Source organism: Harpia harpyja, chromosome 1 (assembly GCF_026419915.1).
Source record: "Harpia harpyja isolate bHarHar1 chromosome 1, bHarHar1 primary haplotype, whole genome shotgun sequence".
In the NCBI taxonomy this organism is placed as follows: domain Eukaryota; kingdom Metazoa; phylum Chordata; class Aves; order Accipitriformes; family Accipitridae; genus Harpia; species Harpia harpyja.
In genome coordinates this window covers 70378535-70389225 of record NC_068940.1, presented here as the reverse complement: position 1 = coordinate 70389225, position 10691 = coordinate 70378535, and the positions used below count along the sequence as shown (strand labels likewise).

At 39.8% G+C, this 10691-nt stretch overlaps 1 long non-coding RNA gene across 1 annotated transcript; it reads right to left on the bottom strand.

The window, feature by feature from the left end:
* Positions 1–9152: 9152 nt before the first annotated feature.
* LOC128142525 (uncharacterized) lies at positions 9153–9741 on the bottom strand. The gene is made up of 3 exons (XR_008235450.1): positions 9660–9741; positions 9387–9518; positions 9153–9244 (listed from the first exon to the last, which is right to left on the bottom strand). It is a non-coding gene; the product is annotated as an uncharacterized LOC128142525 (long non-coding RNA).
* Positions 9742–10691: the final 950 nt, after the last annotated feature.

The following is a 10691-nucleotide window of genomic DNA, read 5'->3' as shown; positions in this document are numbered from 1 at the left end:
AAAAGCAAAGTTACACATTAGACATACAAATGATAAGATTATTAAAGTAGAACTTGCTGTAATTTATTGGGAGTGTATTACTTTGTGCTTAGAAAATGTCTGTGCCATAACCCTTTTGCAGCTACGACCTGGTATCCATCAGTAAGCGCAATGCTTCCTTGCAGTCCCTGCTCAGCTGTGCCTTAAAAAAGAGCCACTGCTTCTCAGTGTGAAACTTATAAAGCGTGTGGTCGAGTCTGCATCAGCTCTCTAGACTGCATTTCTTCTGATTTCCATGGGATAAGTCAAACCTTCAGGGCTCACAGACCTTTGCTTAAAGAAATTAAAACAGCTCATGAAAGACAGGATTGTATAAACAGAGTCTGAAGGCACTCTGTTTGAAATTAGGCCAAAGCAAACGCTGCGGCCAGCTCTTCCTTTCCCTTCTGTTGCCTCTCCCCTCTCGGCGCCACTGCGAGGGACACCTTTGCCAGACGGCTCCTGACCTCCCCCGTGCCCCTTTCTGACCCCCAGCCACTCAGCTGCTTTTAATTGCAGAAAGCCAGCGCGAGGTCCTTCAGCATGTACTTTAGTGGCATCTCTCAGTTTCTTCTGCTGGATATATTTAAGGGCCTGCTTGGCCAGCTGGTGGACGTGCCCCTCCACCTCTTGCCCCATGAGCCCGTTGGGGAGGGGGCTCCGCAGCCATCATCTTTCAGACAGGCATGCAAGATCCAAAACTCGTGCCTGGGGAAAGGATATTTTACTTCTCAAAGATAATTTTTGTTTGCTTTTGGTAACTCTAACAAAAACCTGAACGTATTAGAACACACTTTATATTAGACAACAAAACAGAAAATCAGTTTGGTGACATTTTAATTTTTTTGACAGCTACTAGAGTTTTAAAGCTATTAGAAAATCATTTGCAAAATGCCTCTTATCAAAGGAGGACAAACGAGTCTACTTAATTGCAGAGAAGAGAATAGAGAAACAAAGAAAAGGTAAAGCTCATACCACCCACTTCGATAAGCAATTCCTTTGAAGTTGATCATAACCTGGGAGCTAGGGTTGTAAGTGTGAATATAATACCTGACAGTAGGTGCAGATTTCTCATCCTAAGATTGGAGGAACTGCTAGAGTGATTGATTCAATGAGGTTTAAAATGAGATTACATGGTCTGTTGTGTGTTAGGGCTGGAGGATTTCTCTGTTAGACTGCCTAGCAATATCTTTAAATTCAGCTTTCATATGGTGACTATAGATTTCTGGTCCTTTTATTTTCTATTTCTTTGCAGCATTTGCCTAATCAATTCCTAATGAGCAAAAATTATACTTAATATCATAACCAAAGGGATTCAAGATTCTGTGGGCAAAACTGTTGAATCATCTGGAGCATTTCAATAACAAAAATCTCATTACTTACAATGGAAATTGAGCAGTCCAACCACATAGAAATCTGATCCCTTAAAAGTATTTTTTTCTGAATGATTTTTTGTCATTATCCAGGAACACAGAGGCATGACATACCAGCTTTGTTTTCGAGCTCCTAGTTCACTGCGCACAATATTAGGTTTATTTAACCAGCAGCTATAATGGTTATGGCTGCGAAGAAAAAGGCCAATGTCTGAGCAGAATAACAGGTGCAGAGCACCTGGAACAGTAGCACTAGGACCAGTGAACTGCCCTATTCATCCCAGTGAGCCCAAGGTGTAATTTTACGATACAGCTGAGCCACTTTATGTGCAAACTGCTCACAAACTGGCCTTGCTCTCCTCCTCCACCATTTCCTTTGAGCCAGCTCTGGCGTCTGCTTGAACACGGAGTAAAGCAGATCAGGGAAATGGCACAGAAGAAGACTTGCCTTCCAACCCATCTCTAGCCCCTAAAAGAGAGAAGGAAGAAAGAAAAGACTCTTTTTTGTGAACTGAGAGGGTGAGGGGAAACGGCTTTGAAATCTGTAGCCTGCAAATGTAAGAATCTGCCAAGTCATTCCTCTCCTTAGGTAAGGCTCACTATATGATTAAAAACCTTCTAGTCATAAATACTAGTTACCTTGTTAAAGACCCCTGAGCAAGCTCTGATGGTGCTAACATACCTATGCTGTACTGGAACAGGTCCCAGAAGCATGTTAGCCATGGCAGCATTTTGCTACTCCCAGGCCTGAGACCCTGCCTCCAGCAAGCAGCCTCAGACAGAGGGGAAGAGGGATGCAGCCACCAGCAGGACCACGCTGACATGGGACCTCACTTAGGACTTTGCTTCCTTCTGGGCTGGCATGGAGATTGCTATGCTGCGAGCGCGTTTTGGGGCTGACATGCTGTACGCTGCAGTTCCCTGAGAGGCTTACACCTGTGATGTCCTCCTTCTCCCCGACCAAGGGTGCCCACTGCTCTCCTGGGGAAATACTCATGCTCATTGCCATATTCACCCAGTCAGGAGATGCATGAGCCAGGGGAAAGGACAGGGCAGGACTGGACTGGACTGGATAGCTCTTTTTGGCACCCTTAGATGGGCTTAAGCCCATGAGAAATTTCTAACGCAGGTGTGTGTTCATGGCATAACTATGCTGGCAACACTTTCTAGACTGGCCTGGCCTGTTTACTGACAATCACCTTCCAATGTGGTGTCCTACGTCGTTGTCATTTAGATGACTGACTGCCCCTATTTGCTTATGACCCAAGGCCAGTGGGCCAACAGAGTCCCTGGACCAGAGCCCTATGAGAGTAGGGTGTGCACATCTTCCATTTACCTCATTTCACAGTCTTACATGGGCAGAAAATGGGAGGGGTCCACTATTTCCCCCCTAACATACCAATTGGGCTATCTGATAGGAAAGGTTTTCTCATTTAAGCTCATTTATAATCAGAATCAATGACCACCAAATAATAGAGTGACGCTTACTTATCTCTATCATAAACTTCATATTTCGTCTAGTGACTCCACCATAGCATCTTCAGGAAATCAACTGGTGAATGAGAAGCAGCTGGCAGAAGCTGAATCTGGCAGGAATGCAGTGATTCTGGTCAAGACTGAGAAAGAGAAATGCTTCAAAAAGTATGTGGTGCCTAAACATTATCTTCTCTTGCCTCTACCTCTGCTCATGTCAGCACACAGGTCCTAAATCATGCTAATCCCATAATCAAGTTTAGAAAATCCTTAGAGCATCAGCAAAATATGCCTTTGACTTCCCTTGCAAGCAAAGATCTGATCTCAAACTGTTTCATCGTTCTTGATGCTAGAAAAGTGGGGGCAGTGGTGAAGAGTCTCATTCTGGCAGAAAAATGCAGCCTACCTGTGCTGGCAGCTGCAGACATCCCTGCTGTTCAGCCATCCCTTTGTCTTCCAAACACTGCTGGTCAAATTTCAAAATTTAATCTTCACATTCCACCGTCACCTCAAAATCCGCCTATCCCATTTCCCAGACTAATTATACAAGATCTAAAGAAAGCATTTTTCTTATCAAAAGGAGTTTAGTTCTCACAAGCAGAGACTGTGGAGTAAAGTTTTAGTATTTAAAATTGAATTAATCTACCCTTAAAGCATTCCTTATCATTTCCTTTTGGACAAAGATTTTCCCCTTTAATATTATGTGCATATTTTCATTTACATAACTTCACTTTTGCTCAGGGCAGGAAAAGAAGAAATTTCCTGAAGCACAAACAAAAAAATAAGTTCAAGCATGATCTCCTTAAGGGAAAGGCAAAGAACAGTGAACTGGGGATTATTTACTCTCATAAATCTGAAAAAAGCCATATAACTTCAATACCATAAAAATCCAGGTATCTTATAATATGTCCTATGAATAAAAAATATGAAGGCATCATATTTTGATCCGGAGGTGGACAGTGCTTTACATGAACATGAGACCAGGTTTCTGTTTCAGGAAATGCGAGACTAGTTTTACACTAAGTAGATGTAAAACGATGCTATGGTGCTGGATAAGCAGAATGACAGCGTACCTTAGTTTCTTTACAAAGAGTAGAGTTTGCATTTTATTTCTTTTGAAAAGAAGAAGCATTACTAGTTTATATGTCTTTTCTGGCCTATGCTGTATGAATTAACCAATTTCTGTGAAAACAGGCTGACCTATTTTCCAGCAATGCAAAGCATAGTGAAAAGAACCCATCCCAAGCATTAGCATTGGACACCGACTAACCCATGCTAATGTTTTTAAACAAAAACAACCATTGTCAGGTTTTTTTGTGCTTTTTTTGTTGTTCGTTACAACTGAAGCAGTGGCTTTCCTAATGAAGAGATCAAACTGGAATCCAACACTTCAGAGTCAGAGTAGCTGCAGAGAACAAAACTATAATGAAAACAATATCCTTAGACCAGAGTTTCACATATGTTAGCGGTTACTATCGCCGCCTCTCTCAGTACTGCCTATCTACATAATCATGGCCTGCAAAGCGAGTTCAAAGGGCTTTTCAATGTAGGAACCTGCACTGCTTTAGTTACAGCACAGGACATCCTCGCATGGACACCCAGCAGTTTAAAGCTGAAGAGAAGACCTCAGCTTGCTTCTGTCCTACAGAAAAGCAAAACTTGGCTAGTGCACACAGAAAGATGGACCAAGACTCTTCTGTTGGCTTAGCTGCTTAATTATTTTGTCAAATCAGTATTAAACAGTCCAACTAATTCAAGAATTCTCTGGGCCCCAGATTGCTTGCCCTGCTGTTACTTTCTTTTGCAGGTGTTGTCATTGCTTGGCTGCCACAGGCAGGAGGATCATGGGCTGAGCAGGCTGTAGGTCTGATATGATACAACTATTCTTGTGTTCATGCGGTGATACAACTCTGTATTTAGACCAGGGATGAATACTTGGCTCTAATCCCCTAAATGATACTTTGCCATTAACTTCAGGTGGTCCAGGATTTCACCTCAGACCTTTAAAATCAAACAGTGCTGACTGGCAATAAGTTTCAATTAAAAAAAAATATATATTCTAGACAAGAATGTTAAATAAAGGAGCAGATCAGCCCTATCCTTTAACAACTACAACTGTCAAATCAATTCTGACCCAAACTATCCCACATGAAAAAAAGTCCCTCAGATGTTTCACTGGAAAGTTAAGTGAAGCAGACATAATAACTACCATACTGTTTCTTCTAGAAGTCCCCTAAAATCCATTGTGCTGTTACTGAAAAGCGGATGGCTTGTGCTCCCTCAGCTGGTTAATTCATGAACATTTCCCAGAGCTACACTATTACTGATGGCTGAATTTTCTGCAGCTCACTAATATCTTTACATGTGCAAAGATACTTGTCTCTACAAAAAAAGCTTACCATAGTGGTAACAGTACGGTGTGGAGAAGCAAAAAGACTGACTCTTAGGGCCCTGCATATTATCTTGAGTTATCTGACAGTAGTATCCAAAGATAACAAATGAAAGCAAACACTGACTCTTCTCATCTCCACACACTTAATTAGGCTTTACCCTGACAAAGCCCTATACTTTAAATAAACAACATGAAGCTATAATTCTGTGCTCTCTTATAGCACTTCATGTAAAATTGTAGTTAATTCAGGAAAATAATGTTTTCTACTATGGAATTCCCTAAAGCATTTTTTTACTGCTATTTTAAATGGATTTTTATTATTTAAGCATTGCCCTCTCAGTGAAAAGCACGCAGGACTGACCACATGCTCTCACATATGCAGCCTGTGGAATCCATTCACTGTAATAACCCAGTGTCGGCTTAAATAGACAAGTAGCAAGCTTCTTATCCACCCAGCTGTGGTTCATTTGAGGTTTTTCTTGGCATACCAGGAAATTCAGTTTTGTCTCTGTACCAGTTTTTTTACCAAGGAAAATTATTTGCCATTATCTTTTATTCAATTATTTCCTATACTTATTACTCTCTCTTCTTTGCCTTCCTTTTTAGGCGAATCTAATTGAAATGTGGTAGGCCTACTTTCTCTCATTAAGTTACTGTAAAAATAAAATGCAGCTTCAGTATGTTTAGTGAAAATATGTAATGAAGTGTCAGCAAAGGAAATTTAATAATTCTTTTTAATTTACACCTTTTGGGTGGATTAAAGTGTTATATGCTTTCAATGTAAGCGGAGGTTTCCTTTAGATGCCAAGAAGAAAAAGAAGGAAAAACAGGGCTTCGAGGAACTAAATTTCTCCAGTGAACAATTCTTCCATTATTTGTGTTTCTTTATAAATAGCCAGGTATATTAGAGGTGTCTTTCATGAAGAGCTGTGTTGGATTGCTTGGTCCGTTTTTTAGTAGGGACCTGATATTTGCCTGTGCTAGATAAGTAAGTTGAAATAAAGTCAGAAGACTCTAGTTATTCCATCTACCCACGCAAAACTGGCACTGAAAATTGCTTCTACAAGAGCAGCTTGGTCATATAACACCAGCCTGGAAAAAGTAAGCATCTTTAAATTTTTTTCCATATTGGAGATACAGGTAATGTTCCACAGAAATAGCACAATGATGTTTTGCTTGTAAGCGATTCGGTACAGGACTTACTTAGAAATCAAATTAAGAAAACTTCGCAGATGCAGTTGAATTCAGAGGAACATAGCCATCTGCCAGAAACCCCTATGGAGACTGACTCCTGATTCTACTTAATTCCAAATTCGTCTTTAAATTAATGAATAAAGAATTGAAATGTCTTCAGAAAGGACTCAGATTCTTCTCAGAGTTTCCTGAAATGCCTTGAATCAAGGATAAGGCCAATTTGGTGCAGGAGAATAATACAATGTCAAAGTGAATTGAGTACAACTTGATAAAGGAGACAAAGTAGCAGCCCCAGCAAATGAAGAATGTGGTTTTCCCTGGGTCTGTTGAGGCAGCAGTGATACCAGACCATGGTCAGATGTGTCTCAGCTTTTGCCTGAAGCTCCTTAAAGAGCTTCAGCAGGAGACATTAGCTTCTAGCCAGCCCTGCAATGTGAGCCAAGGTGATGCTCAGGGTGCAAAACGTGGTGGTTCATGGGGGTGAAGGCCACAAAAAAGCTAGACTTCAGCTTTTTACCTAGATATCTGTCAGCATTTCTAAGGTCAAACAGTTAGATAAAACACCTGTACACCTCTAGGCCACCCTTGCATATAGTCACATCATAGAGTTTCTCTAACCAGAGAAAGGAAGACCAGCAAAAGTCTCAAAGAATACACCTTCCTTATGGAGTGAATGATGGAAAATAAAAACCTTCCAACTGGTAAAAAAAACTGTTTAGAGGAAATTAGTTCCAAAGATAATGTCTAGCAGCACCTTCTAGCAAGCTTCCAGATGAACTCCAGGACTTGGTTACAGGGCAATTTATTAATTTCCAAAAATGGTTGGGACCCTAGCTTTAGAAAACCGAGTTTCAGGATCCAAGCTTGTCTAACAGCAGGAGCTGTTGCCTGTTCTACCAAAATAGGAACCCGATGAAAATCTGATAATATTGTAAAAGCTCCAGTGACAGTTTCATGGACTTTTTCTAATAATGCATCCCATGAAGGGGCTAAAATGAAAAATATCTATTCCAGGCAGGTCTCTAATCTTAAAGTATAAATCCAGTGAGTAACAAAACAGTAAAGCAAAGCTTTATCTAAAATTTATCTATAATAAGTCTGGGGAAGTTGGTTAATAATTTATCTCATATACTTTATAAGTAATTGTAGCATCCACTGATAGGCTCCTTCTTTGAAGTAATTTTCTGAAGGAATTGGGGAGTAATGTGTATAAATAAGAAAGATGTATGTGACTACTCTTCCTGTGAGGTATGTAGAGAATTTACGTCCCCTCTGTTGTCAGGTGATCTTTTGCTAATCCGGTAACAAAACTGAAATACGCCAATAGAAACCTTAAGAAGTGGACTCTGATGCAGAGAATTACACTGCATTTCAAATGTTTCATATTCACCTAAGAGAAGGAACACAGGATTTACAACAGAAAATTATTCCTACCCCTCTTTACCATAGGAAGATCCTAAATCTTCCCTTTCATCATTCTGCTCACTGGTCTCTGCCACTGAATGTAAGGCAATGAAGATTTATTTCTTGAGCTCCCAAGTAATTATAAAATGACATAGTTTCCAGGGACTGGGGGCAGTGTTATCCAAAGTAATTTCTCCAGTAACATAGAAATAATTTTTCTGGTAGCACAGAAATCACTGGAAAAACTGGGTAAATGTACTGGTCTATAAATAAAAATACAAATCAGGCTTATATAGTAAGCGTTCACCCAATTCAAGCAACACATTTTAAAGTACATTTACTTGAAATACACAGCAGGGTTCCATATAGACTTTGCAGGACATGATTGTTTGGATTTGTAGTCTTATCATTAGAAAACTCATTTTACTAGGTTTGTGGCACTTTAAAAGATACAACAGTCTATTTACTTGGTGTTAAATATATAACTCCAGCCTGAGCAGTCATCTCATCCAGAAATCACACAGTTTCTGGGAAATGCAGCCAATACTAAAGGACATCACAGGTCACAACATTTCTAAGTTGACCTTTGGAGACAGCAATTTTTTTTGCAGCGAGATGATATTTAGAATTTCCTGGCTCATTTGAAGGAAATTTGCATGGTGTCTATGCAAGCATTAAAGTTGAACTAAATTCTGTTTTCTTAATTCTGTAGCTAGCCAATAGATATCATTCAGTCTCAGTGGAAATGGGATATGACAGTTTTCATCTGGTGAAGCTATAAACAGTATTGTTGAAGGAAACAGATCTCTCCTTTCAAGAAGACAAAAGGAGGGTAGTATAGCTGGCTTTGGCTTAAGCCCTGGCCATAAAGAGGGCTGTTTTCTCTCTGAAGTGCTATATGTACCTCCCTGGTTACAAGGAGGCAGTAAACATGTTTAAGGTTGGAGAGAACAGTCCTGGGGTTATGAGTGAGAAAAGTTTGTTAGTCCTGGTGGCAACCATCAGCAACGACTGAGTATTTCAGTGAAGGAATGGAGGGCATAAAACTAAAAATGGCCCACCAGCCCCTAATTTCCTGTAGCTAAGCATGCCTTTCTGGAAATTTTAAACTTGCCTTTGCTTTCCTCTCAGTTCTAGGGAAAGGGACTGTATTAGGGAGGGGGGAAGATGCCTGAAAAAAATGTGAAACCTATAAAGAGACAGCTGAAATCAGTTTTCTGCACTAGCCTTTGATTAGCTGTTCTCCAGCTCTAAACCCCTGAAGCTAAAAGAACTAAAAAACCCAGCCATAAACAATGAACGCTTTGAATTAGCTTCTCTTCATATGTCATGCAAGAGGAGAGGAGTGACGTGCCCGCAGTGAATAGCCACACAGAAGGTCAGCCAGAATCTGCAACAAAATCCAAGGGTGGAAACCAATAGCTAAAAGCATCCTCAGGACTCTTAAGAAGATGCATTAAAATCAAGATGTCTGTTAATTAAGCAAGCAAGACATTTATTAATGGAGGAGAACAGCCACAACATAAACCTACCTGAACATATGGTGGTGGTGGTGGCTCCAAACTCTGTCCCTGTGCAGCCAACGCTTCCGACCCATTTCCTTCAGTGTTCAGCCTCCCCTAGGATCACATCTCACTGCTCAGGGATGCAAGGAAACAAAAGATCTAGAGAAAAGTAAATATATCTAATACAGGAAATTCAATCCATCCACTAGAAGATTTTGTTCCTCAAAACACCAGTAAAGCCTCAAAACAGCAGGTGACTCTGCTTCAACTAGGAATGAAAAAAACCAAAAAAGATCTTACTAGTTGATAGCAGGCTATCCATTCTGAAGAAACCATTAACACTCTGAAATTGTAGTCTTGTTCTGAAAGCCATTCAAACAGGCCTGTAAAGATCCAGGCTTCAAGTTCACAAGTGGACTTTTCACACAGTGTGTTTATTTAAACAAAAAGATCAAGGCAGATGCTTGCAAGCGAGCTAGTGGACAATTTTTTTTTAAGAAAAAAGGAAGCATTTTCACCAAGATGGTAGGAGAAGAGCTTAAAGACATAAACCGGACAAATCTTAGGGATTTTTTTTTTTTTGCTAGAGATAACCTGTTCCAAGTCTTGTTTGTGGGAACTAGGTATTATGAAGATGAATTATGAGGCAAGTGATTTTTTTTTTACCATTTTGAATCATTATTTAAGTATCCACCATTATTTTCCCTTAAGTTTTCTATTTCTGATTTTCTTTCAGTTAATAATTTATATTACAGGTATTACAGACAATTTGGTGCCCCAGAGAGATTTCTTAACACCAGCGATTATCACTAAAAGCAGTAACTTCTTCATAGCCCCTTTTTACATAAATTTCTTTAAAATGTAAAGGAGAAAAATATGAACTGAAAAGATTTTAGAAGTTGCCCAGGAGATGTTAGCAGTACCAGCTTCTGGGAGCCCAGAGGGCAAGTGTTTAAAAAAGAGAAATAATATAACCAAGGAAGCAGCATTTACCTGTATAAAACCCTTCCCACATCATCTTCATTTACTACACATCCTGTTGCATTAGCATAACTAAAGCTAATCCCAACCTAACAATAAGAGAAAATCTAGGATGCATGAAAAAGAAAAGCCTGCTCCTAGCTCTTCAGCACTAACCCTGCTTGTAGGGTTTTGCTCACTTTTCCTTTTACCATCTAGGAAAATAACATCATGTTGCTTCTTGAAATTAAAATAAATAAATTATACTTAGGGCTACTAAATTTTATAGAGTCAAGATACACTTAACATTTTTTTATCATTTGGCATTCTACACAAGCCCAAGAAGAAGGGAATCTGTATTTCATTTTATCA